Genomic DNA, 18320 nt, shown 5'->3' on the forward strand with positions numbered 1-18320 from the left:
GAAGAGGAAGAGGAGTGCTTGTATATATAGATTAAATCCTGCCGACATACCGAGGAAATTCCGACGGAATTCCGACGGAAAAGGCTAGTTCGTCGGAATTTCCTCGGAATTTTGTAAAATCCCCCAACGGCTCTCCAACGGCTATAATATTTCCTCGGAATTCATCGGTTTTTTCCGAGGAACACATTGTTCCTCGGAATTTCCTCGGAATATTCCGACGGACTGAGGTTTCCTCGAAATTCCGTCGGTATATTCCGAAGAAATTCCGAGGAACCCCAATTTTGTGTTTCCTCAGAATTTCCTCGGAAATTCCTCGGTATATTCCGAGGATTTCATTTTCCGTCGGAATGTCCGTCAGAATACCGCTGTTTTCTTGTAGTGGCGGTCTAGGCGGAAAAAATCGGATATCCGATTTTTTAAACCGATTTGGCATAAATCGGGGCAGAAGAGTGACGCGTAGCGCCTAGGCGGCGGCCTAGGCGGCGGCCTAGGCGGCTAGGGAGCCGATTTTTAGAACAGGGGTAATATCAAATCTCTGACTCCCGTACCCACGTCGTATTTTTAGTTCATAATTAATGATGTAGTGAGAGCTGTATGTATCATACCTCTATATTTTTTAATTAACGTGTAAATCATACAAGATTTTTGTTTAGATGAGTCTATCTACATTTAAATTCATTAAACCACATAAGTACGTACTTTGTTTAATTATATATATATAGCTCAGTTTCTATTCGGACCTCACATCGACTAGGATTAGTTAGACCATCTTTATCGCTGTTTCTTAATAGGGTTTTTAAACATAAAAGGTGATTTAATTAAATCAAAATTCATTAAAACCTATGTTACCGATCCTTAATGGGGCATTTGGCAACCGATTTTAGAAAAGGTTTCACAATCACGTGTAAGCCAAAGGAGGCATTTCTATTTATTTATTATTTTTTTTTTCTGTCGTGTTTCAGATGCTTCGTCTTCTCCGTCATGCGGCGATCGCTGAGAAGATCAAAAAATTAAATAGTTCCGATCCTATTGCATCCAATCATCATAGACCCATGAGATCATCGTCAGCGAGAAAGCTCCTCTCGCATTCTCTCCGGAGAAACCGCGTTGCTGTTGGATCTCCATTTCTGGCTTCAACCTCGCGCGACTCCCAGAAGATGTGACATCCATTCGCGGAGTTAACCGCCAAGACTCCGTCGCGGAGCAGGACATCCATTCTCTACAAGTTCTCTTCCGATTCCGTGCTCCGCGAGCAGTACAGGAACCCTTGGAACGAGATTCGGACTGGTAAATTGGTTGAAGATCGTTTATTGGATTGTGAAATGGTTTAGCGTAGTGATGAGCTTCTTGTTATTCTTGAGTTGTGTTTTAACATCTCTCCATGTGTTTGATGGTAGACACTCGGATTGTTTGTATTTCATTTTGCTAAGCAAAGTAAAAGAAACACAAATTGAATTCGAATTTAGAAGGCTACGCTTTGTTTCATGCTTGAACTGATTGTATTCGGAGTTAGGGTTATGTACTTATGCTGTGTTTCATGCTTGAACTGATAAATGAGTGGTAGAAATTGCACATAGTTGAAATGTGAAAGAAAGAAAAAACAGTTGAAGAAAGTTACAAGATTTGATTTTCGTTCAATTGGAACCAAGATAATGTTTAGTTAGCCTTTGTTAAGAGGTGTGTAGGATTACTGGAAGTTTTTGTATTACGGCTTGTCTCAATCTTTTATGCTGCTGGGATGTGGTTGCTGTGTCTGACAGGAAATGATCAGTTCCTGGAGCAAGCCATTTCTTGAGTCCCAGTTCCTCATTCTGAGACAGTTGACAAGTGCGCACATGTAACATTATAAAGTTTACAAGTGTTCATTGTAGTGAATCTGATAAGTTAGTTTCCGTAGATTTATGAAGGAGGTGTATGGAAGATTAAGTGCATGTCTTTGATGTTGGTACTATATATGCATATGTATTGTGCTTTACTGAACGACTCTTTACAGTGCATTTGCATTTGAAGCTTATTGAAAAGTTCTTCACTTTATGATTAATCATATTGCTGTTATTCCTTACTGATTGTTTTACAGAGCTATGCTTAATGAAGTAGCCGAGGTTGTGTTTGACTCATAATAGCTAAGTTTCTGATAGTATTCTCACCTTTATAAAGTATATATGTTTCCGTCTGTTGTTGTGAATATGACATCAAAGCTTTTTTTTTTTGGAGACAAAAGTAAAGTTGATGGAAGATGTTGCATATTTTTTTAAGGACCCTTTGATTTAGAGATTAGCATTGGAGCACTCTTTTTTTTTGGTGTTTCTTAACTAAATTTTTAACTAACTTTTAATATTTAAAGTCATTAAGAAACCCCAATAGGTTCTAGCGTTAATGATGCCCTTAGAACATCTTTAACGCTAGAAACCGATAAGAGTTACCAAAAGCAAAAATATTAATGTTATAATATTTTATTTACTTTTTATTTTCTTGTAAAAAGTAAAACTAAAAACCAACTGACACATATGTAAGTATGTTTCGAAACCGTCTCTTATAGCATGTTTATCCTGAGTTCTTAGTGCGTGGTCTCCACAAAACCCTTAAGGATCGGTTGCAAAAACTACTAATTAAAAACCGATTTTAGTGAGTTTCTTACACTGTTCGCAGACCCCACTGACTCATGGCAGCCTACGATTGGTTTACTTTTTAATTTTTTTTTTAAATGAGTTTCTTAGGGATAAACATAGTCTTACCGTAATTGTTTTAGAACCTTTCTCCTTTCTCTTTCATAAATTTTTATTATTCCACTTTATTTTATTTTGGAAACTTATGTTAAGAACCTAGCGTAGGTGTTCTTAAGCCATCCAAATATAGAAGAAGAAAATTCTCTGTATATAATTTTACAACTACTTACTGGTTAACAAAAATATTGTTTCCTTGTCCATTGGTATGGCTGTGGTGTGAGGAATTTCCAAAGATATAATGACGTTTGTATAATAATGATAAGTGTTGTTATTATATACGGTGGGGAAATTATAGAATCCTTAGCATTTCTACATCTGGTATATATGGGGCTTGTACGTTTGCCATACTTGTGACGGCATGCGTACGTACCATACATATTTAAGACGAGGATTTGATATTTTTGGAAACGTTTATATTAGACAGCGATTGATCATATAATAATTCAAACTTATCACATGATAATACATGCATGTCGTGTCAAACGAACGGCGTGCAAAGTGCAAACTAATGAAGAAAAAAAATGTTAATCTGTCTGATTAAAGCGGTAGTTTAGTCATGGTTACTGAAAGTGACATTTGCACTCTGAATCATACAAGCACGATCAAGCAATCTTAGTTTAATTAGATGAAAAATATATAAAGAAGTTAATTAGGATTAGAGTCTACAGAACAGTCGTAACAGAAAATAGCAGTAAAAAATGCAATAACACTGTTAGACAATAGAAAAAATGCAATAATACTGTTAGAAAATAGCAAATATTTACTGTTAGAAAATAGCAAATATTTTAAAGCCCTTTGATTAAAACAAAAAGTAAATATGCATTTACGTATGTATAAAAGGACCTAGAAAATAGCCAACCATGCATGTTATAACAATGTATTATAATTTATGGACCAAAAATCAAATTTATTGGTTAGCTAGACATGGTAACATTTTTTGGTAACATGTTTTTCAAAATCGTAATTATATTCTGGTCATATCTTTGAGCCTTGATTATTCAACGTAATCATCTTAATACAAACTTGTCGTACTGATATCGTGACAATAACGTCTTGCAGACTCGTTCGTGGACCATTTATAAGTACCATATTTGCGTGAATGTCAAAGGCTTGGGGATTCGATGGGCCCCATACTGATAAACGTCTTAGAGCAGATTTATTGATATCCCTTAAACAAGGGTTGTTAAGCATAATTACAATTAAAATAAAAGATAGAAGAAAGAAAAGAGGTGGGACGTACCTTATTTAAGCAAAGGAAGAGACGTTGTATCCATTACTTCTTCGTCTTTTGTTTGTCTCTCTCTATGACCCCACTTTGGTCTTTTGTTTGTCTCACTCTATGACCCCATTTAACAGATATTTAATAGTTTTATCATTGAACATGCTCTTACAATCTCAAACGCTTCGTTCTATAGTTCGAGTGCATGACCATTGACAATTACCATTTTTCAAATACTAATCAATGGAAAAAGGGGAGCGCCGAGGATATTATATTTTTTATGAAACCCTAAAAATGTCAAAACTGTTAGCTGTCAAGAATCGTTTTCAAATTTAATTAGGGGTTGACAATGAGGATCGGAGCGGATCAGTTATATTATCACGTGAAATTTATTTGAAATGTCACGATTTCCATTTATTTTTACCGTTGTGGCCTTGTGGGATTATCACGTCCAGTTCAAGATAGACTGGGTTATATTCTTTCTACTCACTTTCTTACCATTCGTAAGTATTATATGTAGCTACTTGCATAATTTAACATTATAAAATTGATGATTTCCTTTACATTATACATTACCAAGTAAATCCTATATGTTAAAAAAGTTTATCAGGTCATGATAACAAAGATTTTTATTTTACATCAAGCAAACGGCTATAAATGATATAAATTATGATAAGCCACATGTGTTTGATCTCTATAAGTATATGTCGTCTCTCTAAATTGAATAATTATACGAACTTATATGTTATAGAAGATTCCCATATTCCCGAAAGAAAGATATCCAAAGATGTACTTTAGATAGAAATGTATTCTTCTTTAAGGTGATGAAAGTTAATCAAGACGAACGGACCTAATATGAATAAATAGAGGGACATATCGGTTCGATACAATAGTTATTAAAAACAAACACACACACAAAAACAAAAGACTGATCGAAGCAGCCGTTTTCTGGCGCCGGTATAGCTGGAGCTCGCCGGCATCGGGATAAACTTGTTTTTTGTTGTCTTTTGTTCACTTACCTACTTTGCTCTGACTTCGTTCTTTTCTTTTTTTCCCTTTTTAAACTTTTTGAAACTTGGCTTTTCAAAATCTAGTCGACATATTTCCATGAGTCCACGGCGGTGACAGAAGAAGAGAAACCATATGAATCAAACCCTCTCGATGTCGCTATCTCTCTGGTGGGTTGTACTTTCAACTTCAAACATGGTATCCTCACCAGACAATGCTGCTTACCGCATCTTGGGTTCAAGCCCCGAAGACTTTCTTACCGGAGTGGCGCTGTCAAACTCGACGGTGGTGGAAGTGGTTTCTTCACGGAGAAGCTCGCTCTCGCTAATCAACCTTTTTGCTTCGGAAAAAGCTGAATCTGATGAACCCTCCACTCCAACCTGGCGCGTGCTATCTAGTCTCGGGACTGGCCCGATGAACCGTTAATCTTCTTGTGGTGGCTCTCGCCGGTGACTGATATCTTGCATATTTCCATTATTTTATCCATATAGACTAGGATTTAGGCATGTTTAGGTTGTATTTTGCATACATGAGTCTTTATCAGGTATTGGAGTATCACATGAAGTTCTTGGAAATATTTGAGTGCATTTGGAGCTCAAAAGAGGTGATAAAGGTGATCATTGGACGCGCAGTGCATGGGAGTGACCTCACCGGAGCGACACCATGAAGTCGCTGTGACACCCCTTCAGAGCGACTTGGCCGGAGCGACACCCCGATGCCGCTCGCGTTTTCATCGCTCGGAGGCACGAGAGCGACCTTACAGCGACGTTCCGCAGCGACACCATAAGGTCGCTCCAGCTGGGAGCGACGTGACCGGAGCAACACAGCCAGGTAGCTCGCGAAGAGCGACCCGGAGTGACGTCTCGCAGCGACCCCTCCAGGTCGCTCCCAAAGCCTGGAGCGACCTCTCGGAGCGACTACTGGAGGTCGCTGCGCGCCTTTTGTTTGCTCGACTTCATGTTTACTCAAGGGCCTTTTGGTCATTTTATTATGCACGTTTTACACTTTCTAAACCTATGTTTAAGTATCTTTTGTAAGCCATTAGAGGCAAATTATCTTTTATCAAAAGAAACCACCAAAACCTCTTGGAAAGTTCATCTCTTTGAATCAATTGATCATTTTGTTATTGCAATTCTGTTGTTTTCATATCTATTATATGTATTTCTCTACATGATTAATCTGAAATCCAATATGGGTTTAAGAGGAATCATGAAGAGTAGTGAGTAATCCATTCTTGAATTCATGGGTTAGAGAGATTAAGGGTGATTAGGCTAGATCTAGGATGTTATAGTGTAGATCATTCTTATTCCTTGCTAGTAGAGTATTCATAATGCATCTTCTGAGTTGGCCTCTCAAAAGTTGATCTTTAGGCATTTCCCACCCACAAGGTGTTTGATGAAATGCGTGAGACAATTCTCCTAAGCTTTTAACATACTTTACCAAAGACATTTTTTGTTAAAGGTGTTAAGATAACCAATAGACTTGTTAGTAATGATTGCTTTCATATTATTCAACCAAAGACATTTGATGTTTGAAATATGTTAGTAAATGAACATTCATCTAGACATAGAGTTTGTTGAAGATTGTGTCTAAGCTTAAGGTTGATAGTTTGATTGATCATTTGCCATCCTTAGTTCGAAACTTGATCACCCAAGGTCTAATTCCTATACCCATGAGTTTTCTTTTATCACAACCAAAGAAAGTCACTTCTTTTATTGTTTTATTGTTTTGTTCTTGCATTCTATTATTAGTAATAGTTTAAAATCATCCAAATTATCGGTGATACTTAGATTAAGTACGTACTTGCATTCTCGGTGCTTTGAAATCCCTTAGAATTGGTTCGACAATCTTTTATACTACATCATTTGTCTTAGGAGCCTTGAAAACTCCTAACATCAAATTGGCGCCGTTGCCAAATTCTGAGTAGATTTCAACATTGAGATTTAGTCACTTGCTTGAGACTAAGTCATTTTTATTTTCTTTTGTTACTGATTCTCCTTCTTCACCTCCCTTTAACTTTCAGGTGTATGAACTTGAGGAGCAGGGGTCCATCAAAACTAGTTCCAAGAGTTGCAGACATCAGAGCTTTAAAGAGAGAGTGTGCTAGAGCGAGAAGAGAAGAAGAGCAACCTCATCACTTGCAGAGATTGGATATTGATATGGCAGATCAACCGCAAGGGCCAGAACACCCACAGCGCGCAGCTCGACCCATTGGCACTTATGACCGCCCCAACATTCATGGTCATAGACTGGGAATCCGAGCACCGGCTGTGGCAGCTAACAACTTTGAGATCAAATCAGGACTCCTCAACGTGATCGAGAACAACAAGTATCATGACTTGGCTTTAGAGGACCCATTTGATCACTTGGACAGGTTCGACAGCTACTGTGGGTTGTCAAAAACCAATGGTGTGTCAGAGGACGCCTTAAAGCTCAAGTTATTCCCTTTCTCTTTGGGGGATAAGGCACGTCAGTGGGAGAAGTCTCTACCCAGTGACTCTATCACCACCTGGGATGACTGCAAGAAAGCATTTTTGGAGAAGTTCTTCTCTACTTCAAGAACTGCTAAGCTGAGAAATGATATTTCCAGCTTTCAACAGAAGAACTTGGAAGGATTCAGTGAAGCCTGGGAGAGATTCAAGGGCTACCAAGCTCAATGCCCACACCATGGTTTCTCTAAGGAAAGCTTGCTGAGCACATTCTATAGGGGTGCTCTTCCTAAGTACAGGGCCAGACTGGATACATCTAGCAATGGGTTCTTCTTGGGGAGAACTGAGGATGATGCAGAAGAGCTGGTTGACAACATGGTAAAGAGTGATGCAGTTTACAGTGGAGACCACGACAGAGGCTGTAGATCAGATGACAAGCAGACGAGGAAGGAGTTGAAAGCTCTATAGGATAAGATAGACATCCTCATTGCTGATAAAGCCACCCAAGAGCAGCTGCACTTTGTTGGTAACTGATATCTTGCATATTTACATTGTTTTATTCATTCACCCATGTGCATTTTGATCATATAGACTAGGATTTAGCCATGTTTAGGTTGCATTTTGCATACATGAGTCTTTATCAGGTATTGGAGTACCACATGGAGTTCTTGGAGGCATTTGGGTGCATTTGGAGCTCAAAAGAAGTGTTTAAAGCGATCAACGGACGAGCAGCGCACCCGAGCGACCTCACCGGAGCGACGCCGTGAAGTCGCTGTGGCACACATCCCGGAGCGACCTTGCCAGAGCGACGTAGAGAGGTCGCTCGCGTTTTTATCGCGAGACACCCCACCCAGAGCGACTTGCCAGAGCGAGGATCCAAGGTCGCTCGCGTTTCCATGGCGAGACGACACCCAACACATCCTGGAGCGACGTCCTCAGAGCGACACAGCCAGGTCGCTCGCGAGGAGACGACCCGGGAGCGACGTCTTCGGAGCGACACAGCCAGGTCGCTCGCGAAGAAACGACCCAGGAGCGACCTCTCGCAGCGACGTGCCGAGGTCGCTCCGCGTCTATTTGTTTGGGCGAATTCATGATTTCTCAAGGGCCTTTTGGTCATTTCATTATGCACGTTTTTATTTTCTAAACCTATGTTTTTATACTCTGTAAGCCACCAGAGGGCAGACTATCTTTTGGATCTATTGAGAAAGACACAAAAACTCTCTGGAGAAGCTCATCTCTTGGATTTTTGATTGTTATGTTCTTGTGTTCTTGTTGATTTCTTATCTATTTCTCTACATGATTAATCTGAAATCCAATATGGGTTTAAGAGGAATCATGGAAATTAGTGAGTAATCACCTTTTGAATTCATGGGTTAGGGAGATTAAGGGTGATTAGGTTAGTTCTAGGATGTTTTAGTGTAGATCATTCTTGTTCCTTGCTAGTAGAGTATTCTTAATACATCTTCTGAGTTGGCCACTCAAAAGTTGATCAATAGGCATTTCCCACCCGAAAGGTGTTTGATGAAATGCCTGAGACAACTCTCCTAGGCTTTTAGTATACTTTGCCAAAGACATTTGTTGTTAAAGATGCTAAGATAGCTAATAGACTTGTTAGTAATGATTGCTTTCATATTATTCAACCAAAGACATTTGATGTTTGAGATATGTTAGCAAATGAGCATTCATCTAGACATAGAGCTTGCTTAGAATTGTGTCTAGGCTTAAGGTTGATAGTTTGATTGATCATTTGCCATCCTTAGTTCGATACTTGATCACCCAAGGTCTAATCCCTATGCCCATGAGTTCTCTTTTCCCTTAGTCAAGAAAGTATCATTCTGTTATTGTTTTCTAGTTTTAGTCATAGCTTAAAACCCATTTAAATCATTGGTTGCACTTAGATTAAGTGAGTACTTGCATTCTCGGTGCTTTCATATCTCTCAGAACTGGTTCGACAATCTTTTATACTACAACATTTGTCTTAGGAGCCTTGAAAACTCCTAACACCAGTAACCCAAGCCAAGAGACACCACCTGTTGTCCATGAGGTTGAGGGTTTGGAAAGTCAAGAAGAACTGTGTTTTATCAACAACAATGGTAGCTGGTACAAAAAAGAGCCCAACTTTCAGTACAACAACTACCAACAGAAATTCTATTCCAACAACCAACAGAGTGGTTATCAGCCTCAGAACAACCAGCAAGGCAGCTATCAGCCTCAACTAAGGGTGATAGTTTTGGCCTCCTTGGGGTTTTGGTCAGATTTTCCAGGTAGAGAATCTTGGAAGCAAACTGATTCTCTAAATTCTTGACTGTAGAAGCAAGATGTGAGAACTTGTTGTTGAGCTCATTGTAGCTCCCATTAATCTTGGAATGAAGGTTCTTCAACTCATAACCAACATGCTTCCCACTTCTAGTCTGAGACTCCAAGATTTGTTTCAGCAGGGTGTCAGTGCTGCTCTCTTGAGAAGCAGAGGAACCAGATGAGGGGTTTTGCTGAGGTTGATAGCTGCCTTGCTGGTTGTTTCGAGGCGGATAACCACTATGTTGGTTGTTGGGATAGGATCTCTGTTGGTAGTTGTTGTACTGAAAGTTGGGCTCTTTTTTGTACCAGCTATCATTGTTGTTGATGAAACACAGTTCTTCCTGACCTTCCAAACCCTCAACCTCATGGACAATAGGTGGTATCTCTTGGCTTTGGTTACCAACAAAGTGCAGCTGCTCTTGTATGGCTTTATCAGCAAGGAAGATGTCTATCTTATCCTGTAGAGCTTTCAACTCCTTCCTCGTCTGCTTATAATCTGTTCGATTGCCTCTGTCGTGGTATCCACTGTAGACTGCATCACTCTTTACCATGTTGTCAACCAGATCCTCTGCATCTTCCTCAGTTCTCCCCAAGAAGAATCCATTGCTAGCTGTATCCAGTCTGGCCCTGTACTCAGGAAGAGCACCACGGTAGAATGTGCTCAGCAAGCTCACCTTAGAGAAACCATGGTGTGGGCATTGAGCTTGGTAGCCCTTGAATCTCTCCCAGGCTTCACTGAATCCTTCCAAATTCTTCTGTTGGAAACTGGAGATCTCATTTCTCAGCTTAGCAGTTCTTGAGGATGAGAAGAATTTCTCCAAGAATGCTCTCTTGCACTCATCCCAAGTAGTGATAGAGTCGCTGGGTAGAGACTTCTCCCACTGGCGTGCCTTATCCCCCAAAGAGAAAGGGAATAACTTCAGCTTCAAGGCGTCCTCAGACACACCATTGGTTTTTGACAACCCACAGTAGCTGTCGAACATATCCAAGTGATCAAATGGGTCCTCTAGAGCCAAGCCATGATACTTGTTGTTCTCGATCACGTTGAGGAGTCCTGACTTGACCTCAAAGTTGTTGGCTGCCACAGCCGGTGCTCGGATTCCCAGTCTATGACCATGAATGTTGGGCCGGTCATAAGTACCAATGGGTCGAACTGCCCGCGGTTGGTGTTCTGCCCCTTGCGGTTGATCTTCCATATCAATATTGAATCTCTGCAAGTGGGCTTGTTGTTCTTCTTCTCTTCTAGCTCAAGCACACTCCCTCTCAAAAGCTCTGATGTCTGCTACTATTGGAACTAGGTTTGATGGACCCCTGCTCCTCAAGTTCATACATCTGAAAGTGAAAGGTAGGTGAAGAAGAAGAATCAGTAACAAAACAAAATTAAAATGACGTAGTCTCAAACAAGTGACTAAATCTCAAAGTTTAAATCTACTCAGAATTTGGCAACGGCGCCAATTTGATGTTTGGAGTTTTCAAGGCTCCTAAGACAAATGTTGTAGTATAGTGAATGTCGAACCAGTTCTGAGGGATATCAAAGCACTGAGAATGCAAGTACTCACTTAATCTAAGTGCAAACAATGATTTAGATGAGTTTTAAACTACTACTAATACTAGAAAGCAATTACAGAATGATACTTTCTTTACTAAGGGAAAAGAGAACTCATGGGCATAGGGATTAGACCTTGGGTGATCAAGTATCAAACTAAGGATGGCAAATGATCAATCAAACTATCGACCTTAAACCTAGACACAATTCTAAGCAAGCTCTATGTCTAGATGAATGCTCATTTGCTAACATATCTCAAACATCAAATGTCTTTGGTTGAATAATGTCAAAACAATCATTACTAACAAGTCTATTAGCTATCTTAGCACCTTTAACAACAAATGTCTTTGGCAAAGTATACTAAAAGCCTAGGAGAGTTGTCTCAGGCATTTCATCAAACACCTTTTGGGTGGAATTGCCTATTGATCAACTTTTGAGTGGCCAACTCAGAAGATGCATTATGAATACTCTACTAGCAAGGAACAAGAATGATATACACTAAAACATCCTAGAACTTACCTAATCACCCTTGATCTCCCTAACCCATGAATTCAAAAGGTGGTTACTCACTAATCTCCATGATTCCTCTTAAACCCATATTGGATTTCAGATTAATCATGTAGAGAAATAGATAAGAAATCAACAAGAACACAAGATGAAAGCAATGAAATCTGAATCAAAAGAAGTTTTACTAGTTCTTCTCCAGAAAAAGAGATTGTTTTCTGGTCGCTTACAAAGTACTTAAAACATAAGTTTTCAGAAGTAAAAACGTGCATAATGAAATGACCAAAAGGCCTTTGAGTAGAAATGAATTCGAGCAAACAGAAGGCACGCAGCGACCTCCAGTAGTCGCTCCGGGAGGTCGCTCCAGGCTTCGGGAGCGACCTGGAGGGGTCGCTGCGAGACGTCGCTCTGGGTCGCTCTTCGCGAGCGACCTCGCTGTGTCGCTTCGGTCACATCGCTCTGGGTGATGGAGACGCGAGCGACCTCGCTGTGTCGCTCCGGTCAAGTTTCTCTGAGATGTGTGTCACAGCGACTTCATGTAGTCGCTCCGGGAAGTCGCTCCAGGCAGTGCTCGTCCAAAGATCACTCTAATCACCTGCCTTGAGCTCCAAATGTACCCAAATGTCTCTAGGAACTCCATGTGGTACTCCAATACCTAATAGAGACATATGTATGCAAAATGCAACCTAGACATGGCTAAATCCTAATCTATATGATGAAAATGCACATGAATAAATGAATAAAACAATGTGAATATGCAAGATATCAATGATGTTGGATTCACACAGAGGATTTGGTTGTAAGGATCAGTATGAGGAGCTGCCACAAGTGGTTCATCAAGAAGCCTCAGTCATTCAACAAGAGGACACCCAGGAAGATGACTGGAGTGAGCTTAAGTCGCCTAAAGTGGAGCTTAAACCCCTCCCCCATGGTGTAAGGGTCGTACAGAGATGTGAAGACGCCAACCTTGTGCTGAATGGGGAGAAGTGTCACTTCATGGTTAAGGAAGGGATTGTGCTAGGACACAAGATTTCAGAGAAGGGGATTGAGGTTGATAAGGCTAAGATTGATTTTATGGTTGGTTGGCCCCCACCGAAGACAGTGAAAGACATCAGAGGTTTTCTTGGTCATGCTGGGTTCTACAGAAGATTCATCAAGGACTTCTCCATGATCACTAGACCATTGACCAGGCTGCTGTGCAAGGAAGCCTTCAAGAGGCTGAAAGGTGAACTCATCTGTGCTCCAATTATCCAGCCACCTGATTGGGATCTCCCCTTTGAGATCATGTGTGATGCTAGTGACTATGTTGTGGGAGCTGTTTTGAGACAGAAGAAAGACAACAAGACCCATGTGATCTACTACGCGAGCCAAACCCTGAATGATGCTCAGATGAGGTATGCCACAACAGAGAACCTGGATCAGGTGTGGGAGCGACCTGGAACGAGGGCAAAAGGTCACTCCAGCTGGGAGCGACATCACCACAGCGAGTGCAACACGTCGCCCGTCTTTACGGTGTTTTAGGCCTCGAAAATACTCTCGGAGCGACCTCCTAGAGCGACGACACGAAGTCGCTCCAGCTCTAGAGCGAGGTCACCACAGTGACACCCCGAGGTCGCTCGGGTTTGTGTCGATTTGAGACACGACAAACAAGCCAGGAGCGACGTCCCACAGCGACTACCTCAGGTCGCTCCACAACCGGTTCAGGGTTCATGGTTTGGAGGCTATAGCTCAGCACCAGGTGGTTACTACACCACGTTCCCACCTGACGACAACGATGCTGGGGCATCTGCCCCTACTCACTACCCATAGAAGGTACTTCATTACTTTCCCTTGTATATACCATTTCATTTTTGAATATTAGCTTTCTTTTCGGTATCTCCCTCTACTTGACAACACAAAGACTGTGTAACTTAAGTTTGGGGGAGGTACCAAGTATTTGATCATGTTTGCTTTGATGAATTTGCATTGAGTCTTGCACACATACCTTTTTACATTAAAAAAAAAACATATAGATTGCATCACTAGCATTTTTAGGAGAGTCTAGAGCATATAGGTTGCATTCACTTGCATTGGGAGCAATGATTTAAGATGCCTTGTAAAGAACACTATCTCACACTCGAGTAGCTATTGCATCTCTCAAAAAGCTTTGTATGTTTCGAGCCTTGAAAACTCTTCCTGAATCTCATTAGTTGCTGAAACTCAATCTTTGAAGCCAACTACAACCTTATTTGAATTGAACAAACTTAATGCTTCTTGCTTATGATCCCTTGTGTACTGAGTCATGGATATACACACTTGAGTTGTCACTTCCTTTATGCCAATCTTTTTGACAAACTCGAGTGGTACATCACTCCCAAAACCCTTTTCTCCTTTTAAGCTTTCATTGTTTGATGAGTGAGGCTTTTTTCATAAAGTCTTACATGTGCATAATGTTGAGAGTATCGGGAACGACAATGCTTGATCTTCATTCTTGCTAGATTAGGCACTCTATTGTCTAGCTATAGGTGGGGGTGAGTATTGTGATTATGATTTGGAAGCATGAAAAGTTCGAAGGAAAAGAATAGACTCTTTGTGTTTAAATGGATAATCTTATTGGAATTAGTAGATGAACATCTAGCTCGAGTTTATGAAAAGTCTTGGCCCCCGAAAAAATTAAAAAAAATAAAAAAAATAAAAAAAAAAGAAGAAAAAGAAAGAAAAGGAGGCTAGCAAAGTTGTTAGGAGCTAAAATTGTTTTGAAGCTGAGGAAAATCCTTTATAGATTTCAAAGAAAAAGAGTTTTATGTGCAAAGTGTTCTTGGGTTCCTTTGGTGAGAGATGTGAGTTGAGTTTGACATTGGAAAGTGATTGTGTAACTTGTATGTTTGGAAAAATGGTAGAACAATGAAGATTGTGCATTGTATGCATGAGTTGGTCTCTTTCTTAGATATATTATGTGCAATGTCAAGGCTACTTGTTTCGAGAGTAAACCACCTTAAAGATCATATATCTTGAACCTCTTGACTCACTTGAATAAAAAGTCTTCCCTTACCCAACCAAATGATTTGGACCAATTGACCATTTGGAAGAATTCACCTGATGTTTTATGCTTAATGAATGTGAGAGTTGGTTGATTTGAATGTGTGGATGCTTGATGATGAGTGTAAGGGCATAAGGAGTTGAGATATGCCTAGAGAAGCTAGAGTGTAATAAGAGAGTGTGCTCATGTTGGATTAGATGTTGAATTGAGTGCTAGTTGTGTTTCTTTTGGCTATGAGCTCCCACCTTCAATCCTCTCTCCCTATGAGTTCTAGAAAGTTCACTTGTGTACAAGTAAAAGAACAAGTTTGGGGGAGTTGATATCTTGCATATTTCCATTATTTCATCCATTCACCCATGTGCATTTTGATCATATAGACTAGGATTTAGCCATGTTTAGGTTGCATTTTGCATACATGAGTCTTTATCAGGTATTGGAATACCACATGGAGTTCTTGGAGGCATTTGGGTGCATTTGGAGCTCAAAAGATGTGATAAAGGTGATCATTGGATGAGCTGTGCATGGGAGTGACCTCACCGGAGCGACACCATGAAGTCGCTGTGACACCCCTTCAGAGCGACTTGGCCAGAGCGACACCCCGATGTCGCTCGCGTTTTCATCGCTCGGAGGCACGAGAGCGACCTTACAGCGACGTTCCGCAGCGACACCATAAGGTCGCTCCAGCTGGGAGCGACGTGACCGGAGCGACACAGCCAGGTAGCTCGCGAAGAGCGACCCGGAGTGACGTCTCGCAGCGACCCCTCCAGGTCGCTCCCGAAGCCTGGAGAGACCTCTCGGAGCGACAACTGGAGGTCACTGCGCGCCTTTTGTTTGCTCGACTTCATGTTTACTCAAGGGCCTTTTGGTCATTTTATTATGCACGTTTTACACTTTCTAAACCTATGTTTAAGTATCTTTTGTAAGCCATTAGAGGCAGATTATCTTTTATCAAAAGAAACCACCAAAACCTCTTGGAAAGTTCATCTCTTTGAATCAATTGATCATTTTGTTATTGCAATTCTATTGTTTTCATATCTATTATATGTATTTCTCTACATGATTAATCTGAAATCCAATATGGGTTTAAGAGGAATCATGAAGAGTAGTGAGTAATCCATTCTTGAATTCATGGGTTAGGGAGATTAAGGGTGATTAGGCTAGATCTAGGATGTTATAGTGTAGATCATTCTTATTCCTTGCTAGTAGAGTATTCATAATGCATCTTCTGAGTTGGCCTCTCAAAAGTTGATCTTTAGGCATTTTCCACCCACAAGGTGTTTGATGAAATGCGTGAGACAATTCTCCTAAGCTTTTAACATACTTTACCAAAGACATTTGTTGTTAAAGGTGTTAAGATAACCAATAGACTTGTTAGTAATGATTGCTTTCATATTATTCAACCAAAGACATTTGATGTTTGAAATATGTTAATAAATGAACATTATTCTAGACATACAGTTTGTTGAAGATTGTGTCTAAGCTTAAAGTTGATAGTTTGATTGATCATTTGCCATCCTTAGTTCGAAACTTGATCACCCAAGGTCTAATTCCTATACCCATGAGTTCTCTTTTATCATAACCAAAGAAAGTCACTTCTTTTATTGTTTTATTGTTCTGTTCTTGCATTCTATTATTAGTAATAGTTTAAAACCATCCAAATTATCGGTTGCACTTAGATTAAGTACGTACTTGCATTCTCGGTACTTTGAAATCCCTTAGAATTGGTTTGACAATCTTTTATACTACATCATTTATCTTAGGAGCCTTGAAAACTCCTAACATCAGTGACACCGAGAGCTCCGGCTACAACTCGTCATCTCCACAAATCTGGTATGAGCTTCTCAATACTAAAGTTGTTTGATAAGTTTACTAAGGCCTTATCTCATGTCTTGGACCTCAAGCCCATAGAATTTTGTTGCTATTCACCTTGTATATGGAAGCATCCTGCAAAAATTAGAATCACTTTGGTGAAGATAAAGATCATGTGTATGATGTCTTAGGAACAAGGAAAATTCAAATGGTCTTCACCAACTCCACAACTTTGTTTTGGCTGTACCGTCTGTGTCAACGTCTCGTGTATATCAGTAGCCACCAAGAGCATGGAAGAGGCCACAAAATCAGTTTGGAATCTCACAAAGATTCTGCTTAAGCTCATCAAATTCAGTCTCTTATATTTCTCTTTTGTGGAGAAGTTTAGTCAAACATCCTCCTGCCAGGGCCAGGAGAGATCATTTTTTCATTCCTCCTCTGTGGTGAGAGCTCTACCGCCAATTTCCCTCTCGTAAGGAGGTGATACTTCTCTGGTTTCAAACCCGAGACCTGTTAGTGCCATACTCTGTTTGTTTTCTTGTGTAGCGACTTGTACGAAGTCTGAAGAAACAACGGTATTCGTTTCGACGAAAACCGAAGATGTGAGCCAGTTATCAAAAGCAAGACATATAAGACATATGTTTCCGTCTCTCCTGCTCTTCGTCAAGTTCGAAGTTGCTTCTTCAACGCATCCGTATTTCTTATTAGATTTGCTGAATTCGCAGTTGACTTATCCAAATTGCTATCTTGTTTCAAGCGTTTTAATGTTTAACTCTGCTTGTATTATTGAACTCTACCTTTCTGGTATCGAGCTTTAAATTAATGGAAGATTTGTGCGCAAAATAAAAAACAAAAAACAAAAGACTGTTTGGCCTTGCTTTTTATTTGGTGTTTTCTTTTGTGCCGTTTGCAACTTGCTAGTTAGTTCGTATACAAGTAGACAAATCTTGACAAAGAAAACATGAGAATTAAACTTCTTTCCTTCATGGAAAATCAGAAAAGTCAAACATCTGGAAGAAATCCTTTTTTTTCTCACATGTCCAAATTAAATTAAAACATACTACTATAAACCATTTAATAAAAATCAATACCGCTAGGAGAATAGTGTTACAATGTTATACGCAATGTGAGAAGATGATCAGCCGCCAACACAGCCACACACGCGTTATCTTCTTAGTTTCTATTACTATGAATTATCCAACCAACTTCTTGGAAAAACCTGTAATCTCTGTACGGACGCATCTCATGTACAATCATTTTCACATTGCTCAACCAACATATAACATGTATTACGTTTAGCTTCATAGGTTTTTCTGTTGTTGTTAATGATGAGCTAGAGATTTTTCTTTAATACAAATTTTATTATTTCATGATAGTAAATGGTTTTCTAGTAGCTTAAAGCCTTAAGGGTTCATATTAGAGTGGAGAGATTAGGGTTCGAGTATATTACATGCAATATCGTTTATGCTTGGCTTATATTGTAAATGGGGATGTATAGTATCCATCGCGACTGAGTATTGGCATGATCTGAAAGCCTCCGATTATTAAAAATGATAACAAGATATTCGTACACCTCAGTTTGCGTTGACTTCACCATCTATGAATTTTAAAGGTTAAATAGAAATCGATGTAACTAAGTTTCAAACGATCGAGGTCTCTCATCTGATACCTTATCAGATAATAAAATGTGAAATGTATAATATGTATATTGATTTGTATTCATATCACTTATAACTAACTGTACATTACTTTACTTTGTGCG

General features: G+C 39.9%; 1 long non-coding RNA gene and 2 other non-coding genes across 3 annotated transcripts; 2 read left to right on the forward strand and 1 right to left on the reverse strand.

Moving 5' to 3' along the window:
• The first annotated feature begins 356 nt into the window (after positions 1-356).
• LOC125584533 lies at positions 357-2041 on the forward strand. Its single transcript, XR_007321444.1, has 2 exons — positions 357-809; positions 963-2041. It is a non-coding gene; the product is annotated as an uncharacterized LOC125584533 (long non-coding RNA).
• A 5479-nt stretch (positions 2042-7520) lies between these two features.
• Positions 7521-7627, reverse strand: LOC125584692. Its single transcript, XR_007321602.1, has one exon. It is a non-coding gene; the product is annotated as a small nucleolar RNA R71 (small nucleolar RNA).
• Positions 7628-10361: 2734 nt separating this feature from the next.
• Positions 10362-10468, forward strand: LOC125584624. The gene has a single exon (XR_007321536.1). It is a non-coding gene; the product is annotated as a small nucleolar RNA R71 (small nucleolar RNA).
• The last annotated feature ends 7852 nt before the right edge of the window (positions 10469-18320 follow it).

The sequence above is a fragment of the Brassica napus genome, chromosome C3 (assembly GCF_020379485.1).
Source record: "Brassica napus cultivar Da-Ae chromosome C3, Da-Ae, whole genome shotgun sequence".
In the NCBI taxonomy this organism is placed as follows: Eukaryota; Viridiplantae; Streptophyta; class Magnoliopsida; order Brassicales; family Brassicaceae; genus Brassica; species Brassica napus.